The 24,812-nt window shown below is 47.6% G+C and overlaps 3 pseudogenes; 2 read left to right on the plus strand and 1 right to left on the minus strand.

Moving 5' to 3' along the window:
* Positions 1-904: 904 nt before the first annotated feature.
* On the plus strand, positions 905-2,029 carry LOC139010040 (speckle-type POZ protein pseudogene; annotated as a pseudogene).
* Positions 2,030-6,818: 4,789 nt separating this feature from the next.
* LOC139011553 (F-box only protein 31 pseudogene) lies at positions 6,819-8,366 on the minus strand (annotated as a pseudogene).
* Positions 8,367-11,367: 3,001 nt separating this feature from the next.
* On the plus strand, positions 11,368-12,737 carry LOC139010041 (speckle-type POZ protein-like; annotated as a pseudogene).
* The last annotated feature ends 12,075 nt before the right edge of the window (positions 12,738-24,812 follow it).

Below are 24,812 nucleotides of genomic sequence, written 5' to 3' on the forward strand. Positions count from 1 at the left end.
TAACAGGAGTCAGGAAGGGAATAAATCAGTAAAACCCCTTAACTAAGTGCCAGGCGGGTAGTTAATCACCTCAACTACGAACAATCACGCTTAAGCTACATAATCTTTACTTTGGATAATCTCCTTCAGTTACTTCCTTGTAGCTGAACAGAACAATAGAGTAGTGATCTTGGAATGGAGATAACATTGGAATAGAATGGATAGGATTAAAATCAAATGGTATTGTCGTAAATGTTTCTCTCCACGTCCTGCGTGGTTCAGGGTTCAATATCTGTAAGAGGAGCCGCACACAAATGAAATAGAAAAGACAAGAGATAATTTGGAAATATTGGGGGACCAGCGGGTAAGTCCAACTCAAGAGGAAGGACTTCCACCCATGCTCAGTCCGCACCGACCTTTTATAGACATAGGTAAGCAAGGCAGTGGTTACCATGGTTACAGTTCTTGTGAGTTTCACCTGTTTTGATCATGTTTACACTCCCTGCACTTCCATCAGCCCATTAGCTTCCCAGGTAAGATCTGGGGAGTGTTATGAGGTCAAGCCTAATTATGCTAAGAGGACTGAGCCCTTTAAGCTGGGACTTGTTTGTGACTCTGCCAGCAGGTCAGTCTGAGGCTCAACCCTATAATAGTTTCCCACAGGTATCAATACAGATGTAACAGGAGAATAAAGAGAGAACCTAGCTAGAGAACCTGGCTAGAGACACTGGCTGTGCTGATCATCTGAACGCTGTCTCTGTGTCATTCCTTCTTTGCCGGTGCTGTCCACACTGTTGGGAACCCCTGGGCCTGCTGGGGCTGGACCCAACATTCATCTTCCCACTACTGACATAATGTGGGTGAAAAGAGAACAGAAATCTTTGTCCTCTGACTTTGGAAAGCTTGTTGAACCTTCAAACTTGCAATGTCAAGGGTCCCAAGTCCGCCACCTCCAGCAGAAATGTCCAGTGGCCCTGTAGCTGAGAGCTGGTGCCACACTGAGATCAAAGTAGTGAAATTCTCCCACATGTGGACCATCGGTAACTTTAGCTTTTGCTGGCAGGAAGTGGGTGACGTCATTCAAAGTTCCACCTTTTCATCAGAAGCCATTGATCAACTGACATGGCGTTTGAGGGTATACCCAAGAAGGCTAGATGAAGAAAGCAAAGATTACCTGTCACTTTACTGTTTCTGGTCAGTTCTCCAAAGTGTATATTTTTGGCAAAATTCAAACTCTCCATCCTGAATGATAAGGGAGAAGAAATCAAATCTTTGGAGAGTCACCGGGCATATAGCTTTGTACAAGGCAAAAGACTGGGGATTCAAGAAATTCATCTGTAGAGATGTTCTTTTGGATAAAGACAATAGTCTTCTCCCTGATGACAAGCTGACCCTCTTCTGTGAGGTGAGTGTGGCGCAAGATTCCTTCACCGTTTCTGGCCAGAGTACCATGAAGATGGTGACGGTTCCTGAGTGCCAGGTGGCCCATGCGCCAGGAGGACTTTGGGAAAATTCCTGGTTCACAGACTGTTGTTTCTGTGTTTCTGGCCAGGAACTCCAGGCTCACAAAGCTATCTTAGCAGCTCGTTCCCCAGTGTTTAGGGCCATGTTTGCACATGCAATGGAGGAGAGCAACAGGAGTCGGGTTGAAATCATTGACATGCAGCCTGGAGTTCTTAAGGAAATGATGTGCTTCATTTACAAGGGGAAGGCTCTGTACCCGGACAAAGTGGCTGATGGTTTGCTGGCAGCTGCTGACAAGTATGTCCTGGAGCTTTTGAAGGTCATGTGTGAGGAAGCCCTCTGCAGACACATCTCTGAGGAGGATGCTGCAGAAATGCTCACCTTGGCTGAACTCCACAGCGCAGATCAACTGAAACCTCAGGCAGTGGACTTCATCAACTCTCACACTGAGGATGTCTTGGAGACTGAGGGGTGGCAGGCCATGGTGGGGTCCCATCCCCACTTGGTGGCTGAGATGTACCGCTCTCTGGCTTCAGCACAGGGCACCTGTCTGGGAGCCCCATGCAAGCGCCTGAAGCAGTCCTGAGATCCTGCCTGTTTTAAGACCCCTTTGATTTTCCAGAAGCGGAAGTCACTGTTGCTGCCATCTGGTAGACAGCCCAATCTGGGGAGTTTCCATCTGCTGTCGGGGGAAGGCTGCATCTCGACCCAAGATTTTAGGTTCATTATTTTCCTTAAAGAAATCACATTTTCAAATGCATCTTTATTGATTTCAGAGAGGAAGGGGTTGGGAGAGAGGGAGAAACATCAACGATGAGAGTGACTCTTCTGTAAACTGACTCCCGCATGCACCCTACTGTCGATCAAACCCACCCCAAGGCATCTGCCCTGACCACCAATGGATCCTAGATTGACACACAATGACTGAGCAACACTGGCCAGGCTAAGGATATTTCCTTCCATAGGTTTTTAGAGGGAGTGCCAAGGAGGGAAGGAAAGGCAGAGCCTGAGACTCAGAGAAAGAGAAAGATGCAATGCCCAGACGGATGCATTGCGAGGGATGGAAACTGCAACCCAGTTACGCGCCCTCGAGTGGAATCAAACCCCTGACCCTTCAGGTCTGAGCCAAAGCTCCAAACACTGAGACACTGACCAGGTGAGATGAGTCTTCCATTGGGCCATAAACATCTACATTTAGAAAAATGTTCCAAAGTCTGTCTTTAGAGATTTGCTTGTTCTGCAGATGTTGTGGTCATCTCTGCACTTTGTTGGCTATAAAAACCAACACTGCTCTTGCTGTCATGAACTCATAATAAATTAACATCTTGAAAGACCAATTTTTGCCTCAGGACTCTATTTGCAATGTGTCCACCTGATTTCTTTTTCTTTTTGCAGCAACTATCACTTTGCAGCCAGGAAGGACTCATAGTCTTGTCCTCCTACCTGCAGGTTTGATAAACCTTTGTGTGGGATGTGGTCCTCAGGTGCACATGTTGTCTCTGCTGTATCTGAGTGTTGTCATGATTGGGGTGCTCAGACTTCTACATCTGGGAGACATGACTGGGAGATAGAAGTGGCAGACACTGGAATTGGGCTGCTGGCGTCTGTAGTGATGATTGGAAAGAGAGGAATAGGAATGTCCAGAAGGGACTCTTTCTTCCTGGCTGTGCTAAAACCCACATCCACTACAATGTCCTCACCACCTCCCCACTTTTACTGCAATATGTGCCCTAACCTATTGGCTGAGTAGGGGCGTTCCTGGATTAAGAAGGTGGAAATGCAACCTTTATAAATGTATCTCAAAGTTCCTTATATGTAGAATCTCTTGCTGCTCTTTCTCTCTCTGTTTCAGGCCTACATTTTGCTTTAGTCACTTTTGACTAGAAATAGATTAGGAATCATTCTACATGCCAGGGAACTGTCAGATCTAAGAAAGGCGTTTTCCTAATTTAGTATCAATTAAGACACATATGTTATCTCTTTTGTTTTCAGTTTTTTTATGTCATCAAAATCCATTCACTGTACTATTAGATATGATGATAATTTTCAACACGTAAGTATCGGTTTGTGCTTTCCTCTGTTTGGGGAAATCTTCACACATGATGCTTGGCATAGAATGCGTTCTCTGGATTGTGCTCTATTTCTAAACTCTCTTCCGAGTTTTTGAAGCTTTGGTATAATTTCAAAAATATGCTCATTTTCAACGATACTCATTTCTTTCGTTGTGTCGCCTAACATATAAGCTACAGTTTGAAATTTGCTGTTCAACACAACTCTACACTATTCAAACTTATCACATCAGACATTTAAAGTTGGTTAGTAAAATTATATCTAAATGATGCATCCGAACAGCTACACAGAAAGCCTGCTATGGGAGTAAAATATGTAGGGGAGGGGGAAATAAAGATATGGAGCAGCATGAAAGAGTGAAGACAGATCAAGAAAGTGGGAAGAGTGGATCACAGATATCATAGAGTTTTGGGGTTTGTACCTGATTCTGGGCTTTCTGTATTTTTCAAGTTGATTACATTACACACACACACACACACACACACACACACACACACACACACAAGAACCACCAGGCTGCAGCCAGGCCCGACTGCCACCTGCTGGCTGACATCTATGCCACCTCTCTCTGCTGGGGCCTCCGAAGCATGGCCACAAGCAGGCAGTTCAGATGCCCCTGCAGGTGGAGCTGGGGGAAGGGACGCCCTTCCAGGTGCTCAGACACATCACCCAGCGCTCCTCCCGGGTCCACTCTGAGTGGATGATAGAAACTGTGTGTCAAATAATAGTACACATTATGCAGTGAAAACATTAATGGAAACACAGAGGCATTTTCTCACTAGGTTATATAGTTCATTTAAAATGTAATATTAATCAGCATCATTTCAATAGTTGCAAGTCCTTTAAACGTGAGTTTGAAAGTCTAAAGCAAGACAAGCGCATTATCACTGCTGTTACTTAACATTGTTCTGAATATTCCAACCAACACTTTTAGAAAGAGAAAGGATTAGAGGTATGAACCATGTCGATGCTGCCTTTACTTTGTAAAATGAACTTTATCTAGAAAAACAATAATTCACTATGATATCTAGTTATGTAAATGTTGAAAATGTAATGGTTTTCATATAAAAATGACAGAAGTATTTTATTTTGCTTATATTCATGAGAACACGATATGGAAATAGCCAGGAATATACAGGGGGAAGGATTTAATTTAATTGCACATTAAATAGATTTTCAAATATATCTGCAAACCAAATAATCAAAGCAATTTGGTCCTGCCACAGTAATTTACAGGCAGAGCAGGAGAACAGAGCAGTGTGTATTTACACGTCTATATCTTTCTCTGTATCTATGTAAGTATCTATCCACATACCTTATTGTTTTTGTTAATCCTCACCTGAGGATATTTTCTCCATTGCTTTTAAGAGAGAGAGAAACCTATTTGAGAGACAAATTAGTTGGTTGCCTCCCAAACACACCCCAACTAGGGGCAGGGATCAAACCTGCTACCCTGGTTGGTGCTTGTGATCAGGAATTGAACTCAAGACCTTTTGGAGTGTAGGCCAATGGTCTAAACACTGAGGACAGCAGCCAGGGCTATCCAGGTATCTTTATATTTCTTTTTTTCTTTCTATCTATCATCTATCTATCTATATCTATCTATCTATCTATATCTATCTATCCCTTCATTCATACATCCACTCATCCATCCACCAACCCTGAAAGCTAAATAGGAGATTCACTTGAACCTGGAGCAAAAGGAAGGAATTTAGGAATTTCCAAGAACAAATGCAGACACTACTTGGAGCAGCAGTGCTCCAAAGTATAAAACATTTATTCCATGCAGGCCCTCTTTCAAATGAAACAGCTAAACTTAGAAAATATAATTTTATTTGAAATTAGTAAGAAAGTCTCCTAGAGATGTCAGAGTTAAATATACATGTATAAATATTGCCTGGTACATGATGCTGCCCACTGTCACGTAAAGAATGGCAACTCCTTTCTCACACCAGATGTAGTATAAGAGTCCAGAGGTAGAGTTCTTGCAGAGAATGTAGGACTCACAGGCTCATGGTGGCCCCCGACCACGTGTGGCAGACAGAAAATGAGGAAAGCAAAACTGATTTCTTCACAAATATGCAGTCCAGTGCAGTGTGCTCCTCACCGCTGCCCAGTCATCTCTGTTTGTTTCAAGATCTTTCATTGCTTGGGGCTCCTAGAGGGAGTGGTACTGATGGTGTAGGGCAGTGATGGCGAACCTATGATACACGTGTCAGAGGTGACAGGCGAACTCATTCTTTTGGCTGATTTTTCTTTGTTAAATGGCATTTAAATATACAAAATAAATATCAAAAATATGTCTTTGTTTTACTATGGTTGCCAATATCAAAAAATGTCTATATGTGACATGGCAGCAGAGTTAAGTTAGGGTTTTTCAAACTGCTGGCACGCCGAGCTCAAAAGGCTCACCATCACTGGTGTAGGGGAACCCAATACAGGCTCAGATATATTTCTTCTCCCAGCAGGAACCTCTCTTCCCAGGTGTGTGGACCTGATATTGAGAGTTCTGTCCCAATTCCCTATTTGCCAACCCGTCCTACTCTGTATTGAGAAGGAGCAGGAGAAAGGGAGGAAGTAAAGCAATAAACAGGGACAGGGAGAAGAGCCCTGCAGTGTACATAGATGCCCAAGACTTCCGTTGGGAAGTTCTCTGTCCCGCCACCTAGGAAGGAACAAAGCTCAGTTGGAGTCTGAGTCGGAGGTGTCCCCCGAGGAGGATGAGTTGGCGCTGCTGGCGTCTTCATCGCCACTGCTGGAGTCTGAGGAGCTGCTGCTTTCTGCCTTTCCCCCATGTTCCTTCTTTTCTTCAGATCCCCGTGAGGAATGAGAACAGTCCCCATTTGTCTCTGAAGACACGATCTCAGGAGCCTGTGGCCCTGCTGTTTAAAATAGCCGGCAACCTTAGTGCCAATGCACTGGCTATGCTTTCTGGAGATAATGTGTCTGTTAGATAAGCTTTCATAAGGAATGAGCTCTATTGCTATTGGCCATGAGTTCAAAGTTAATAAAGAAACAATATACATTAACTAAGATGCCTTTATTTATTTTTTTGTGATTAATCACTATGCTTTTACTATGTTCAATTTGAAACAATGAAATTGGGGGGTCACCACAACATGAGGCACTGTATTAAAGGGTCGCAGCATTAGGAAGGTTGAGAACCACTGGTCTAAGGTTTATTTCGACCTCAATTGCTGGCCCCTACCCAGCGTGGCCCTGTTCCGGGCTTGGGCAGGAGGCTAGAACTGATGTGTTTCTCTCATATGGATTCTTTCTTTCTTTCCCTCTCTCCCCCACTCTCTCTAATCATCATATATCATCTCGGGTGGTAAACGTGGTCGGGGGTGAATGTTCTTGAGCATCTCCAGGAAGGCCTGTGGGGATGGTGCCTCCACATTCTGGAAGGTGTTCTGGACTCTGCCGAACAGGAGGAAGGATTTAGTCTGCAGATCGATGAACCCCAAGTGGTTCTCATCGAACAGGATGACGACTCCAGGTATGCGCCAGTCTGAGAGACATACGGGAACAGTGTGCACGCCATAGAAACACATCCTGCAGGTTTGGGGGTAGTTCTGGTCCCTTGGGCGCACGCCCACAGGCAGAACAAACGGGACAGGCTGCTCCTCTGCAGCTGCAGCCCCGGACTCCCCGATGCTGGGCTGGGCAGGGCTCTGCCAGCCATGGCCCTCACTCTCCTCAGTCCCGTCTTCTTGCTGCTGCTGCTGCTGCTGCTGCTCCCGGAGCACCTGCTCCTCCATCTCCTGGATCACGCGGGAGAGCTCGTTGAAGTCGCGGAAGATCTCGCCATCTCGCAGCTGGATTCGGCGCATGAGGTGGATCTCTAATATGGGGAATGCGATTCCCGTGATCTCCGTGAGCCTGGCATACTTCCCGTGGAAGCTGAGCATGAAAATCATTAGGCCCAAGCGATCGTATTGGCCTTGGAAGAGGCCTGGCCTGATGAGGTCGTCCGGGTGGCTGGGCGGGAGGTAGAGGCGGCGGTAGGTCAGTCTGTCATACCGCAGTGTGACATTCCATCTCAGCACCGTCCCAAATTCCTCCCTTAGCCGTGTTGGTGAATCCCTTCGGTGGTCTGTCTTCTTGCACTGGCTGGTGAGCCTGTCCTTCTGAATCTGCAGGTGGCGGCTGTGATGCCTGCGGTGGCGGCCTTCCACGCACTCCACCGTGGCTGATTTCCTCGCCGTCAGGCGAATTCTGAACGAGGGCTTGAATTGCATTGGGCCGTCCACATGGGTGTTAAGACAAGGCCTGTACGTCCAACCAGTAATGCCTAAGCCGTCCACCGCTACATACAGCAGTGTTTTATAGTCGTTAATATCTCGCCGCCACAAACCCAAAATGTGTCTGTATGGGTGGAACAACTTCGCATAGACTTCTCGGTAAGACGTACCTACTGTCTCCAGATTCTGCAAGTTTTCACAAAAGCCAAACTCCTCCCGGCAGCGCCGCCTCCAGATGCTGTCGATGTGCAGGATGTGGCGGAATTTGGTGCAGACCTGGGCCAGGCTGGCCAGGTCGGTGCCAGGGAGCGAGGCGAAGATCTCCACCAGCATCTCCACCGGCAGGTCCTGCAGCGAGCAGAGCGGGGGCGGCATGGGGCTGGCGATTCCTCCACTCCCCGCCCAGCACCGCGCTGCCCCGTCCGCCTCGAGGTGCTTTTCTGCCGGGGCCGGCTTGCCCTCGGCCGCTGCCTTCTCAGCTGGGCGCTGGCGCTTCTGAGGACACCGCTTGCCCTCGGCCTTTGCAGTCTGAGCCGGGCCCTGGCACTCCTGACAACACCCACATCCCCGCGAAGAGCCCAAGCCACAGAGGCAAGCGCACTCCTCCATGCCTCCTTGCTTACCAGCCACCACAGTGTGGGTCACCGCGCCTCAGCTGGGTTTTAAGCTGGCTGGGTCCGCCCTAAAGTCCAGCCACGCCCTCCAGGGCCTAGCCACGCCCCCTCAGAGAGGAGCCGATTGTAGGACTTCAAACCCATACCCAGTAACAGTCACCTCCCTTTCCCAGTGCCCCCTCCCTCTCCTCCGCCCTAGCCCCAGGCTGTCACTAATCTGCTTTCTGTAGGGATATGCCTGGTGGGGTGAGGGTGGGGGGGAGGGACATTTCACAGAAATGCAGTAAAAAAAAAACCTCACAAAACTCTGATATATCTACACAATGGAATACTGTTCTACACTGTGGTAAAAAAGAAGGAGCTCTTGCCATTTGCAACAGCATGGATGGAACCGGAGAGCATTATGCTAAGTGATATCAGCCAGTCAGAGAAAGATAAATACCACATGATCTCACTCATTTGTGGAAATAAACACAACAACATAGACTGATGAACAGGGACAGATCCAAAGACAGAGAAACAGTGATCAGACTATCAATCCCCAGAGGGAATGGCGGGGAGAGTTGGGGTAAGGGGAAGAGATCAATCAAAGGACTTGTATGCATGCATATAAGCCAAACCAATGGACATGGACAATAGGGGGATGGGAACATGAGTGCGGGGGGGGCGGGGGGGGAGTATTGCTGGGGGGATGAGGACACATTTTTAATACCTTAAACCAATAAAGAAATTAAAGATTAAAAAAATAAAATAAAATAAAACCTTCATGAGAATGCTAAAAAATCGGACCCCTCCATACATTGCTGGGCGAAATGTACAATAGCGGGGCCACATTGGAAAACGAGAGTCACCCGATGGCCCGGAAGTTCCACATACCAAAAAGAAATGGAAACATGTTCACACAAAATCTTGTACACAATGTTCACAGCGCCGTTATTCGTAAGAGCCTCAAACCGGAAACAACCGTAATACTCATCAACTGATGAATGGGTAAACAAAACGTGGTATACCCATACACTAGAATATAGCCTACATAACACTTTAAAATGTCATGCTAAGTGAAAAAAGCCAGTCACAACTAAGATGTCTTTAAATGGAAACACACATAAACAAGATGATGTACTAACTGATGGATGAGCAAGCTATGGCCAGAGGCTGGAAGGAGACTAGCTCTGCCTTTTGGCCAACAATAATGTTTTAGTACTTGCTAGTAGGTAGAGTGTTTCTGCTGTATTACAGAACATGAAGGGTATTTACTGTAAGCATATAATATCTGTCATTTTAGTCAGAAAGTAATTTGTTTTTAGAATGCAATGAAAAATCTATACTTGCAGATCATAAAATTAATGGATCATGCAATAGAAATATGAACAATTTTATGAAGAGTTTCTTTATGGCAAAGAAAATTAAAGAGCAAAGAAACAGGAAAAGATGCTCCTCTAATTACCAGTGGGAAGAAAACAATTATGTTTACAAGAATCATTTTTTACACATGAGATTGACGACATTTTTGTAAATTTGATAAAAGTACCCAAGTATTGGATAATCTGTGATTTCTTTTCAGTGGTGGAAAGGGAAAGTAATTGGATTTTTAGGGAATGTTCCCTGTGGGTCTACTCCGGGGACTATATTGAAGTGTAAATACATCAGATTGCAGGGGCGAGGAACCATTTTTCTGCCAAGGGCCATTTGGGTATTTAACACATCATTTGAGGGCCATACAACATGAAATGCAATTATTGACAATTAGGCTGCTGCAATTTGGTCAAGCCTTTAAATGACCCCTATGCCTTGGGAGGGCCAGACCACATGATTTTGGGGGCCTTAGATGGACCTGAGGCAGGACGTTCCCCACCTGTGGATCAGAGGGTCACTTTAAGCAATGGCTGGCACTCACCAAAAACTCAATAAATATTATTAAATGAATCTTAGATATTGTTGAGCATCTGTCCACTGTGATAGCATTTATGTTTAATTTATTTTATGCTTCTTGTAGAGAGAAAGGGAGAGGAAGAGAGACATAGAAACAGCAATGACGAAAGAGAATCACTGAATTGCTGCCTCCTGCAAGCCCCTCACTGGGGTTGAGCCTGCAAGGTGGCCCTATACCCTGACCTGGTCGCTTAAACACTGAGCCACGTCAGCAAAACAGCATTTATGTTTTAGGTGCATCTCTCAGGCAGTTGTTTTCAGAAGCAAAGCCTGGATGTTGTAGAGAGGATGAAGCCAATGCAGAAGGACAGGTACCAGAAGCTGTAGGCCCCGCTCTGAGAGAGTTCCTGTTAGACAAGACAACTTCATCTGCTGGAAGACAGTCCATCCTTGCTGCCTGACACAGTCATTGCAGGGAAGAAACATCTGCACAGCATATGTTTCAAGGGACCTGGCATATATGGCATAGTGTTCTTAATATGTTTGCTCCCATTCTCAGTGCTATGTGTTTTAACCAGGGTCACCTGTCTGAGAAAGGCTGTTTCCCCAGGTGGGAATTTTTCCCTGGAGTTAGGGATTAACAAGACTAAGGAAGGGAATAAATCAGTAAAACCCCTAACTAAGCGCCAGGCGGGTAATTAATCACCTCAACAATGAACAATCAGGCTTAAGCTACATAATCTTTACTTAGGATAGTCTCCTTCAGTTACTTCCTTGTAGCTGAACAGAAGAGTAGAGTGGTGACATTGGAATGGCGATAACAAATGCCCTAACCTTTGGAATAGAATGGATAGGATTAAAATCAAATGGTATAAACACAGATGTAACAGGAGAATAAAGAGAGAACCTAGCTAGAGAACCTGGCTAGAGAAGCTGGCTGTGCTGATCATCTGAACGCTGTCATTCCTTCTTCGCCGACGCTGTCCACACTGTTGGGAACCCCTGGACCTGCTGGGGCTGGACCCCAACATTCATCTTCTCACTACTGACTTAACGTGGGTGAAAAGAGAACAGAAATCATTGTCCTCTGACTTTGGAAATCTTGTTGAACCTTCAAACTTGCAATGTCAAGGGTCAAAAGTCCGCCACCTCCAGCAGAAATGTCCAGTGGCCCTGTAGCTGAGAGCTGGTGCCACACTGAGATCAAAGTAGTGAAATTCTCCCACATGTGGACCATCGGTAACTTTAGCTTTTGCTGGCAGGAAGTGGGTGACGTCATTCAAAGTTCCACCTTTTCATCAGAAGCCATTGATCAACTGACATGGCGTTTGAGGGTATACCCAAAAGGGCTAGATACAGTAAGCAAAGATTACCTGTCACTTTACCTGTCTCTGGTCAGTTCTACAAAGTGTATATTTTTGGCAAAATTCAAACTCTCCATCCTGAGTGACAAGAAAGAAAAAAATCAAATCTTTGGAGAGTCACTGGGCATATAGCTTTGTACAAGGCAAAAGACTGGGGTTCAAGAAATTTATCCATAGAGATGTTCTTTTGGATGAAGACAATAGTCTTCTCCCTGATGACAAGCTGACCCTCTTCTGTGAGGTGAGTGTGGCGCAAGATTCCTTCACCGTTTCTGGCCAGAGTACCACGGAGATGGTGACGGTTCCTGAGTGCCAGGTGGCCCATGCGCCAGGAGGACTTCGGGAACATTCCTGGTTCACAGACTGTTGTTTCTGTGTTGCTGGCCAGGAATTCCAGGCTCACAAAAGCTATCTTAGCAGCTCGTTCCCCAGTGTTTAGGGCCATGTTTGCGCATGCAATGGAGGAGAGCAACAGGAGTCGGGTTGAAATCATTGACATGCAGCCTGGAGGTTTTTTTTGTTTTTTTTTAAAAAATATATTTTATTGCTTTTTTACAGAGAGGAAGGGAGAGAGAAAGAGAGTTAGAAACATCAGTGAGAGAGAAACATCGATCAGCTGCCTCCTGCACACCCCCTACTGGGGATGTGCCCGCAACCCAGGTACATGCCCTTGACCGGAATCGAACCTGGAACCTTTCAGTCTGCAGGCCGACGCTCTATCCACTGAGCCAAACCGGTTCTGGCGAGCCTGGAGTTTTTAAGGAAATGATGTGCTTCATTTAGACGGAGAAGGCTCCGACCTGGACAAAATGGCTGACGGTTTGCTGGCAGCTGCTGACAAGTATGCCCTGGAGCGTTTGAAGGTCATGTGCCAGGAAGCCCTCAGCAGACACCTCTCTGAGGAGGATGCTGCGGAAATGCTCACCTTGGCTGACCTCCACAGCTCAGATCAACCGAAACCTCAGGCAGTGGGCTTCATCAACTCTCAGGGTGAGGATGTCTTGGAGACCAAAGGGTGGCAGCCCATGGTGGGGTCCCCTCCTCACTTGGTGGCTGAGATGTGCCGCTCTCTGGCTTCAGCACAGGGCGCCGGTCTGGGACCCCCACCCAAGCGCCTGAAGCAGTCCTGAGATCCTGCCTGTTGTAAGACTCCGTGGATTTCCCAGAAGTGGAAGTCACTGCTGCTGCCATTGAGCATCTGGTAGACAGCCCAATCTGGGGAGTTTTCATCTGCTGTCAGGGGAAGTCTGCCTCTCGGCCCAAGGTTTTTAGTTTTATTATTTTCCTTAAAGCAATCATATTTTCAAATGCATCTTTATTGATTTCAGAAGGAAGGGGTTGGGAGAGAGGGAGAAACATCAGCGATGAGAGTGAATCTTCCGTAAACTGACTCCCGCATGCACCCTACTGGCGAACAAACCCACCACCAAGGCATCTGCCCTGACCACCAATGGATCCTAGATTGACACACAATGACCGAGCTACACTGGCCAGGCAAAGGATATGTTCTTTCATAGATTTTTAGAGGGAGTGCCAAGGAGGGAAGGAAAGACAGAGACTGAGACTCTGAGAAAGAGAAAGAGATGCAATGCCCAGACAGATGCATTGCAAGGGATGGAAACTGCAACCCAGTTATGCACCCTTGACCGGAATCAAACCCGGGACCCTTGAGTCCGCAGGCCGATGGTCTATCCACTGAGCCAAACTGGTTCAGCTCTTTTTCTTTTTGCAGTGACTATTACTTTGTAACCAGGAAGGACTCATAGTCTTGTCCTCCTACCTGCAGGTTTGATAAACCTTTGTGTGGGATGTGGTCCTCAGGGTGCACATGTTGTCTCTCCTATATCTGAGTGTTGTCATGACTGGGGTGCTCAGACTTCTACATCTGGGAGACATGACTGGGAGATAGAAGTGGCAGACATTGGAATTGGGCTGCTGGCGTCTGTAGTGATGATTGGAAAGAGAGGAATAGGAATGTCCAGAAGGAACTCTTTCTTCTTGGCTGTGCTAAAGCCCACATCCACTACAATGTCTTCAGCACCTCCCCACCTTTACTGCAATATGTGCCCTAACCTATTGGCTGAGTAGGGGTGTTCCTGGATTACGAAGGTGGAAATGCAACCTTTATAAATGTATCTCAAAGTTCCTTATATGTAGAATCTCTTGCTGCTCTTTCTCTCTCTGTCTCAGGCCTACATTTTGCTTTAGTCACTTTTGACTAGAAATAGATTAGGAATCATTCTACATGCCAGGGAACTGTCAGATCTAAGAAAGGCGTTTTCCTAATTTAGTATCAATTAAGACACATATGTTATCTTTTTTTTGTTTTTAGTTTTTTTATGTCATCAAAATCCATTCACTGTACTATTAGATATGATGATAATTTTCAACACGTAAGTATCGGTTTGTGCTTTACTCTGTTTGGGGAAATCTTCACACATGATGCGTGGCATAGAATGTGTTCTCTGGATTGTGCTCTATTTCTGAACTCTCTTCAGAGTTTATGAAGCTTTGGTATAATTTCAAAAATATGCTCATTTTCAACGATACTCATTTCTTTCGTTGTGTCGCCTAACATATAAGCTACAGTTTGAAATTTGCTGTTCAACACAACTCTACACTATTCAAACTTATCACATCAGACATTTAAAGTTGGTTAGTAAAATTATATCTAAATGATGCATCCGAACAGCTACACAGAAAGCCTGCTATGGGAGTAAAATATGTAGGGGAGGGGGAAATAAAGATATGGAGCAGCATGAAAGAGTGAAGACAGATCAAGAAAGTGGGAAGAGTGGATCACAGATATCATAGAGTTTTGGGGTTTGTACCTGATTCTGGGCTTTCTGTATTTTCCAAGTTGATTACATTACACACACACACACACGCACGCACGCACACAAACACACACACCAGAACCACCAGGCTGCCGCCAGGCCCAGCTGCCACCTGCTGGCTGACATCTATGCCACCTCTCTCTGCTGGGGCCTCCGAAGCATGGCCACAAGCAGGCAGTTCAGATGCCCCTGCAGGTGGAGCTGGGGGAAGGGACGCCCTTCCAGGTGCTCAGACACATCACCCAGCGCTCCTCCCGGGTCCACTCTGAGTGGATGATAGAAACTGTGTGTCAAATAATAGTACACATTATGCAGTGAAAACATTAATGGAAACACAGAGGCATTTTCTCACTAGGTTATATAGTTCATTTAAAATGTAATATTAATCAGCATCATTTCAATAGTTGCAAGTCCTTTAAACGTGAGTTTGAAAGTCTAAAGCAAGACAAGCGCATTATCACTGCTGTTACTTAACATTGTTCTGAATATTCCAACCAACACTTTTAGAAAGAGAAAGGATTAGAGGTATGAACCATGTCGATGCTGCCTTTACTTTGTAAAATGAACTTTATCTAGAAAAACACTTAATAATTCACTAAGATATCTAGTTATGTAAATGCTGAAAATATAATGGTTTTCATATAAAAATGACAGGAGTATTTTATTTTGCTTATATTCATGAGAACACAATATGGAAATAGCCAGGAATATACAGGGGGAAAGGATTTAATTTAATTTCACATTAAATAGATTTTCAAATATATCTGCAAACCAGATAATCAAAGCAACGTGGAACTGCCACAGTAATTTACAGGCAGAGCAGGAGAACAGAACAGTGTATATTTACACATCTATATCTTTCTCTGTATCTATGTAAGTATCTATCCACATACCTTATTGTTTTTGTTAATCCTCACCTGAGGATATTTTTTCCATTGCTTTTAAGAGAGAGAGAAACCTATGTGAGAGACAGATTAGTTGGTTGCCTCCCAAACACACCCCAACTAGGGGCAGGGATCAAACCTGCTACCCTGGTTCGTGCTTGTGATCAGGAATTGAACTCAAGACCCTTTGGAGTGTAGGCCAATGGTCTAAACACTGAGGACAGCAGCCAGGGCGATGCAGGTATCTTTATATTTATATATCTATCTATCTATCTATCTATCTATCTATCTATCTATCTATCTCTATCTATCTATCTATCTATCTATCATCTATCTATCTATCAATCATCTATCTATCATCTATCTATTTATCTATCTATCTATATCAATCACCTATTCATCTATCTATATCTATCTATCTATCTATCCATCTATCATCTATCTATCTATCTATCATTTATCATCTATCTATATCTATCTATCTATCATGTATCTATCTATCTATCTATCTATCTATCTATCTATCTATCTATATCTATCATCTATCTCTATTTATCTATATCTCTATGTATCCCTTCATTCATACATCCACTCATACATCCATCAACCCTGAAAGCTAACTAGGAGATTCACTTGAACCCGGAGCAAAAGGAAGTAATTTAGGAATTTTCCAAGAACAAATGCAGACACTACTTGGAGCAGCAGTGCTCCAAATTATAAAACATTTATTCCATGCAGGCCCTCGTTCAAATGAAACAGCTAAACTTAGAAAATATAATTTTATTTGAAATTAGTAAGAAAGTCTCCTAAAGATGTCAGAGTTTAATACACATGTATAAATATCGCCTGCTACATGATGCTGCCCAGTCTCACCTATAAAATGGCAACTCCTTTCTCACACCAGATGTAGTATAAGAGTCCAGAGGTAGAGTTCTTGCAGAGAATGTAGGAGTCACAGGCTCACGGTGGCCCCCGACCACCTCTGGCAGACAGAAAATGAGGAAAGCAAAACTGATTTCTTCACAAATACGCAGTCCAGTGCAATGTGCTCCTCACCGCTGCCCAGTCATCTGTTTGTTTCAAGATCCTTCATTGCTTGGGGCTCCTAGAGGGAGTGGTACTGATGGTGCAGGGCAGTGATGGTGAACCTATGACACGCGTGTCAGAGGTGACACGCGAACGCATTTTTTGGGTTGATTTTTCTTTGTTAAATGGCATTTAAATATACAAAATAAATATCAAAAATATAAGTCTTTGTTTTACCTGGTTGCAAATATCAAAAAATTTCTATATGTGACACGGCATCAGAGTTAAGTTAGGGTTTTTCCAAATGCTGGCACCCAGAGCTCAAAAGGTTGGCTATCACTGGTGTAGGGGGACCCAATACAGGCTCAGATATATTTCTTCTCCTGGCAGGAACCTCTCTTCCCAGGTGTGTGGACCTGATATTGAGAGTTCTGTCCCAATTCCCCACTTCCCAACCCATCCTACTCTGTATTGAGGAGGAGGAGGGGAAAGGAAGGAAGAAGTAAAGCAATAAACAGGGACAGGGAGAAGAGCCCTGCAGTGTACATAGATGACCAAGACTTCCTTTGGGAAGTTCTCTGTCCCGCCACCTAGGAAGGAGCAAAGCTCAGTTGGAGTCTGAGTTGGAGGTGTCCCCTGAGGAGGATGAGTTGGCACTGCTGGCATCTTCATCGCTACTGCTGGAGTCTGAGTAGTGGCTGCTTTTTGCCTTTCCCCCATGTTCCTTCTTTTCCTCAGATCCCTGTGAGGAATGATAACAGTCCTCATTTGTCTCTGAAGACGCCATCCCAGGAGCCTGGGCCCCTGCTGTTTAAATAGCCGGCAGCCTTAGTGCCAAAGCACTAGCTATGCTTTGTGGAGATAATGTATCTGTTAGATAAGCTTTCATAAGGAATGAGCTCCATTGCTATTGGCCATGAGTTCAATGTTAATAAAGAAACAATAGATATTCACTAAGATGTCTTTATTTATTTTTTTGTGATTAATCACTATGCTTTCATTATGTTCAATTTGTAACAATGAAATTGGGGATCACCACAACATGAGGGACTGTATTAAAGGGTCGCAGCATTAGGAAGGTTGAGAACCACTGGTCTAAGGTTTATTTCGACCTCCATTGCTGGCCCCTACCCAGCCCGGCCCTGATCTGGGTTTGGGCAGGAGGCAACCGACTGATGTGTTTCTCTCACATCGATGACTTCTGTCTTTCCCTCTCTCCCCCACTCTCTCCAAACAACAAGGGGAAAACACCCTCGGGTGAGGATCAAACACAAACCAAGGTGGGCGCCCTGGTCAGAAGGCCACATCTTCCAAGTGCGTGCCAGCTGCTCCTCCCAGGGGGTCCCTACTGAGTGTGGGAGAGCATCTCCAGGAAGGCCTGCGGGGGTGGTGCCTGCACGTTCTGGAAGGTGTTCTGGGCTCTGCCGAACAGGAAGGATTGTTCTTCCTTCAGGAAGATGTACCCGAAGTGGTTCTCATTGAACAGGACGAAGACTCCAGGGCAGCGCCAATGGAGAGGCAAGAGATGTGGGATAGTGAGGGTCACGCCATAGAAACACATCCTGCAGGTTCGGGGGTAGTTCTGGTCCATTGAGCGGACGCCCACAGGCAGAACAAAGGGGACAGGCTGCTCCTCCAAAGCTGCAGCCCCGGACTCCCTGACGTTGGGCTGGGCAGCCATGGCCCTCGCTTTCCTCAGTCCCTTCTTTTTGCTGCAGCTCCTCCCGGAACACCTGCTCGTCCATCTCCGGGACCACGCGGGAGAGCTCGTTGTTGTCCCAGAAGATCTCGCCACCTCGCATCTCCATGTGCCGCATGAGGTGGATCTGTAACGGCCCCTAGAGAAATCTTCCCCCGATCTCCGAGACCCTGGCATATTTACCTTCGAAGCTGAGCATGACAATCTGTACCTCGCGGTCATGGTAGTTGACCTGGAAGAGGCCTGGGCTGATGAGGTCGTCCGGGTGGCTCGGCGGGAGGTAGAGGCGGCTGTAGGTCAGGCAGTGATAGGGCAGTCTGTCCTCCTGCACCAGCACCCGCCCCCGTTCTCCCCTGAGCCGCGTTGGTGAGTCCCGTGGGTGGTCTCTCTGGATCCACTGGATGCTGAACCTGTCCTTCTGAACCTGCAAGTGGCGGCGGTGGGACAAGCTGTAGAAGCCGTCCATGCACTCCACCGCGGCTGATTTCCTCTCGGTCAGGCGAATTCTAAACGAGGGCTCGGATTGCATTGGGCCGTCCCCATGGGTGTGAAAGGAAGGGTTGTACGTCCAACCAGTAATGCCTAAGCCATCCACCACTACATTCAGCAGTGTTCCATAGCTATAATCTAGCTTCCACAAACCCAAAATGTTTCTGTATGGGAACACCTTCGCATAGACTTCTCGATAAGACATACCCAACTTCTTCATGTCCTGCAAGTTTTCACGAAGGCCGTACTCCTCCCGGCAGCGCCGTCTCCAGATGCTGTCCGTGTACAGGATGTGGTGGAATTTGGTGCAGACGTGGGCCAGACTGGCCAGGTCGGTGCCCGGGAGCGAGGCGAAGATGTCCACCAGCATGTCCACCGGCAGGTCCTGCAGGGAGCACTGCGGTTGCGGCCTGGGGCTCGCGATTCCTCCACTCCCCACCCAGCACCCGGCTGCGGCGTCCGCCTCGAGGGGCTTTTCTGCCGGGGCCGGCTTGCCCTTGGCCGCTGCCGTCTCAGCTGGGCGCTGGCGCTTCTGAGGACACCGCTTGCCCTCGGCCGCTGCTGTCTCAGCTGGGCCCTGAGGCTTCTGACGACACCGACATCCCCGCGAAGAGCCCAAGCTGCAGAGGCAAGCGCACTCTTCCATGCCTCCATGCTGAACAGCCACCACAGAGTGGGCTGATGCCCCTCCCCAGACTTTTAAGCTGGCTGGGTCCGCCCTAGAGTCTAACCACGCCCTCCAGGGCCTAGCCACGCCCCCCTCAGAGAGGAGGCAATTGTAGGACTTTAATCCCATACCCATTAACACTCACCTCCCTTTCCCAGTGCCCCCTCCCGGACCTCCCGCCCTAAACCCAGGCAGTCACTAATCTGCTTTCTGTAGTGAGATGCCTCCAGGGGTATGCCTATGGGGGGTGGGGGGGAGGGACATTTCACAGAAATGCAGTAAAAAAGAATAACACAACTGTGGTACATCTACACAGCGGAATACGCTGCGGTAAAAAACGAAGGAATTCTTGCCATTTGCTACAGCATGGATGGAACCGGAGAGCATTATGTTAAGTGATATCAGCCAGTCAGAGAAAGACAAATATCACATGATCTCACATTTGTGGAATATATTGAACAACATAAACTGATGAACAAGGACTGATCCAGAGACAGAGAGGCATTGATTGGACTGTCGGGCTTTGGAGGGAAGGTAGGGGAGGGTGGGGGTAAGGGGGGAAGATCAACCAAAGAACTTACATGCAAGCATATAGGTCTATCCAATGGACATAGACAACAGGTGGTGGGGGGGTGAGGGCATGAGCGGGGGGGTGGTGGTAGGGGGTAACCTGGGGATAAGGACACATATGTAATATCTTAATCAATAAAAAATATATTAAGAAAAAGAAATCTCTGGACAGGGAAGCTATATTTTTTGGGTCAGTATCATGGAACTGCATCCCTTCACTGTGTTCCCAAATATTATTTCATTTATGGTTTCCTACCTTATGGATTCCAGGAACCTCTAAGAGCTATTTCCTTAGTTTGACACATATAGAGACAGAAAATTGCTATCAGTCAACAGCAATTTCTAAGATGTGGGGAGTAAGCTCAAATGGCCTTTTAATTTTATATCACTCTGCAAAAACACATTCATTTTCCGGTTTAAATATGAAGCTTTGCTATAATTTCAAAAATATGCTCATTTTCAATGACACTCATTTCTTTTGTTGTGTCGCCTCACTTATAGTTACAGTTTGGAATTGGCTTTTCAACACAACTCTACACTATTCAAAGCTTATCACATCATACAATTAAAGTTGGTTAGCGAAGTTATATTTAAATTATGCATCCAAACAGCTACACAGAAAGCCTGCTATGAGAGTAAAATATGTAACGGAAGGGGAAATAAAGATATGGAGGAGAATAAAAGAATGAAGACACAGGTAGAGAAAATTTAAAGAACAGATCTGAGGTATCTTAGAGTTTTGGGCCTTGTACCTGATTCTGGGCTTTCTGTATTTTTCAACTTGATAAAATTAAACACACACACACACACACACACACGCACACACACACACAGGAATACCGAATGAAAACCAGGCTGCAGCCAGGCCCAGCTGCCACCTGCTGGCTGACATCTATACCACCTCTCTCTGCTGGGACCTCCGCAGCATGGCCACCACCAGGCAGTTCAGATGCCCCTGCAGGTGGAGCTGGGAGAAGGGACTCCCTTCCCGGTGCTCAGACACATCACCCAGCGCTCCTCCTGGGTCCAGTCTGAGTGGATGATAGAAATTGTGTGTCAAATAATAGTACACATTATGCAGTGAAAACAATAATGTAAACACAGAGGCATTTTCTCACTAGGTTATATAGTTCATTTAAAATGTAATATTAATCAGCATCATTTCAATAGTTGCAAGTCCTTTAAACGTGAGTTTGAAAGTCTAAAGTATAAAGACAGTGGTAACAGGACAATCAAAGAGAACCTGACGATGCTGATCATCTGAACGCTGTCTCCGTGTCCTTCATTCTTTGCCAACGTCGTCCACCCCTTTGTGAACCCCTGGACCGCTGGGGTGGACCCCGGCACTCCTGCGCGTGTTTGCAGCAGTTTGCATACCTGGCAGGCTTCCTGTTGAGTTGCACACGCGATAAAGTAGGACGGATGTGTCATTGTCCCTCTCCTCTATGTGATAAGCACAATCCAGCGCTTACTCATTTATGAATGTTCTGAATCCAGTCAGGTTCACAGGCCAAAGTCAGTCACTGTGTGAAAGACACTGACGAAAGGGAACGGATCTTTCTGGAAAATGTAAAGGTTGGCATGCGAGTTCTTCTCTTCCACTCCGTGTGTGAAAGCTATGCTCCAAAATAAGATTCTGTTGTTCCTTTTTGAAATAAGGTTCCCATTCGTCATGTGAATATGTTCCTCGGCATTGAAATATTGAGGAGAGCATCCTACTATTGCAAACGTCCTCCCAGGAGCCTCTCTGAGAGCCGTTGTGCCTCTGTCCGTGGTGCTGAGAGGATTCCCGTTGGAAAGGCCTGTCCCTGCTTCCCCAGCAGGTGGAGCCAAGTCCTAGCTGAGGACAAATGTGTTTGTGATGGAGAGAATTCCTTGTCATCCATGATGTGAGGCTACTGAGTGGACACTGAGGCCAGAGCTGCCCCATTGTAGCGGGTGTATGAAACGGGGGATCCTGTGGATAGGTAATTTTTGTACTGGAACCCGGATTTTTTCCCCGCCGGAATGGAAGAATGAATCCATGGACAATGAATCCAGCAAGTGTCATAGCAACTTTGGAGATTTATTGAAGAACAAGTGCAGACTCCCACGTAGGGAGGGGGAAAGGGTCCCACTGGGCTCCTAACCCTGTGGCTTGTAAAGGCTGCCGATCCTGATGCCTGATCTCCCCTGTGATGGGTCCACAGTCCCCTTGGAGTTGGTTACTCTAGTGAGTCCTGGGCTCCAAGGTTGAACCTCCCATGGGACATGTGAGGCTGTCCTGCTCCTTCCCTGTGGACTTTTATCTTTTCCATCTGAATGAAGGGCTTCCTTTTGTTTATTCTGTAAGTATTGACTGTTCTCTGGTATTTGCATTTCCTCTGTGTTATGCAAATGCCAGTGTGGGTGCTCCCTTGTGTTATGGAGATGTGAGTGCCCCTGGGTTCCTTGTGTTGTGGAAATGCCCCTTCTCCCAGTGTGTGCCCCTGTGTTTTTTCTATGGCCCCCAATTCTCCCAAACGCCTAAGGCTGCCTCTATCCCCCCTCCAATTGCTGCTTCACTGTGACCGCGTCCCAGCTCAGCTGGTGCTAAGGAACAAGGTGTCTTCCTATTTGTCATGTCCCCTGAGGCACGCGGTCCCCCTGTCCATTGTGCTGTGTGATTTTTTTCCTCCCTCCAGCCCAATGTGTTCGAGCCGAGGCCAGCAGTCCCCAATGTTGTGATGATCCGCTTTTGTGGAGTGTGGAGGGCTCGTTTGTAGCTGGGCCATGCAACTGTGTGATGTGTGAGGTGGCAGAGGCTTGGTGTGTGAGTCCCTGAGAAGATGATGGGATTTTCATGTGAAGCATGTGAAGGTGTTTTCCTGGAAGGATGGATGGCGTTAGGGGTGAGGTCCCTCGCCCATGTGAGGAGGGAGGGTTGGTGACCTGCTCCCCCCACCCCCTGCTGTGGCCCTGTTGTCCCAAATAGCTTCTATTTCTTATATATTAAGGCCCGTCACCTATGTCGAGGTGCGGGGGGGTTCCCATATAGGTGCTGCTCCTAAGTGGGACATGCACAGGTGGTCTGGACCATCCACTTGAGGCTTGCGCCAATACCTCTGGTCAGACACTTTCACAGAGACAGCACCGAGATCTGAGCCAAGCCGGAGAAATTACACACAAACAGGTTAGATGCAATCACACAGGGGGTTTATTTACCAGTTCCTGATGGGTTTCGGACACTGGGAAGAATCCACCCGGCGATGCTTGCTGACACACACAAAAGGGTAGACGGCGCCGTTGGCTGCTGACTCTTTCGTCGATCGACAGTTAATTGGGCAGAGTTTCGTGCTGGGAACCGAGACATGAGTGTTAGGTCGGAGAGAGCCCAGGATCGGATACATGCAGGCATGGGATGAGACAATGGACTTCCTCTGGGATTTCTCACAGGTCAACGTGCCAGACACAGATACCTGCTTCTCCCTGAATTCACAGCGATCCCCACACAGATACTGACCCATTCCTGAATGTGCCGCCCACCCCCTGCGGCTGAGACTCCCTCAGTTGAATGTGTGATGATCCCTGCTGCGGACACTTCCTCAGTTCAGGCCCCCTGCCCTCACCCAACCGCAGTATAAAAAAAGCGCCCCCCTCCATGTTAGCGTGAATCCACGTGCCCTGTCTTTGGGGGTACGTGGGTCTCCCGGGGACGCAGAATAAACTTTCCTTTCCTTTCTTTTCTGATTCACTGGACTCTCTATTTCTTGCGCCGCCTCCTGAGCCACCTAACCTAACATTTGGTGCCTTGAAACCCGGGTGGCGCGAGCACTCCATTTGGCCGTCCCTCTGCGGCTCGGGGTGCCCGCCTCTCCCTCCTCGTGGCTCTGGACCCATCAGGACCTCATTTCTTCAGCTCGGCAACTTTTCCCAATTTGGCAGCATCAGCGGTGAGTCCCGCCCGGCCCCAGTGCCCCTTCCTCGTGGCCGCCCGCCCGCCGGCATCTCTGTTCGTAAAACTCGGCCGAGTCAGGGATCGCCTCTCCGGAACCTTCCAGGAAGGGTCCTTCAGACCTGGGAAGGTAGAGGGACGCCTCTGCCCCACCCACGGTCCATCCGTCCGTCCGTAGCGTGGGTTAAACCGCTGGGACGCCAGCCTTTAGCCCCGCTACAGGCCACGGGTATCGAGCACGGGGAATCCAAATTCCTAACCTGACCTGAGCACACCTCTAGGGTGTCTGCTCTCCGATCTGGCTAAACACGGGGCCTGCCCCGGACCTGTGTCCTTTTTCTGTAACGTAGCATGGCCTCAGTCTGAAAACGGGACCCTGACTTTACCGTCGCACCGATCTCAGTAATTTCTGCCAGCAAACTGGGAAATGTGACCAAGTCTCTCTCTCAGTCTCTCTCTCTCAGCCTCTCTCCATCTCTCCTGCGTCCCCGTCCCTCCCCCAAAGTTCCTTCCGCCATCTCTCCTCGCTCTGTCCGTCCCCCTCCCTCCGGGCTGTCCCTACGCTTCCCCCACCGTGCACCACCGAGCCCGCGGTGTGTGCGGTGCGTGTGGGGGTGGGTTCATGTGCTGTGTGAGTGGCGGCGACGGCACCGCCACCGTCCCGCGTCCTCCCAGCCCTCCACGGGAGACCAGACCACCGCGAACTTCCCCCGGCAAAAGCCGCCCATTCTCCTGCCGGCCTTGTGCCCCGGTCCGTCCGCACTCTCCCCTCCTCCCTCCCTGCTGGACTCTCCTCCAGCCACGCCTTCTCCACCGCCTCCTGATCCTGCCTCCCCTCTTCCGCCCGCCCCGCGGCGGCCGGAAACTCAAACCGCCTTTTACAGCCCCATGCCCCTGCACGCCGCTACCGCGAGCACTGTGCCCCATTCCCGAGCACTGTGCCCCATTCCCGGTTCCACCGCCGCGCGGTCTGTCCGTCTGCCTGCTCTGCCCCCACCGCCGCTGCTAACGCCGTAGCCGTTGCGGTAGCCGGAAACTCAAGTCCCCTGCCGTCCCCGCCCCTGCCTGCCTCCCCAGTAGGCACACAGGCGTCCACAGGCTTCACCTTCCTCTGTCCCTC

The sequence above is a fragment of the Myotis yumanensis genome, unplaced genomic scaffold, assembly GCF_028538775.1.
Source record: "Myotis yumanensis isolate MYYU_CA2020_CCGP unplaced genomic scaffold, mMyoYum1.0.hap1 SCAF_5, whole genome shotgun sequence".
NCBI lineage: Eukaryota > Metazoa > Chordata > Mammalia > Chiroptera > Vespertilionidae > Myotis > Myotis yumanensis.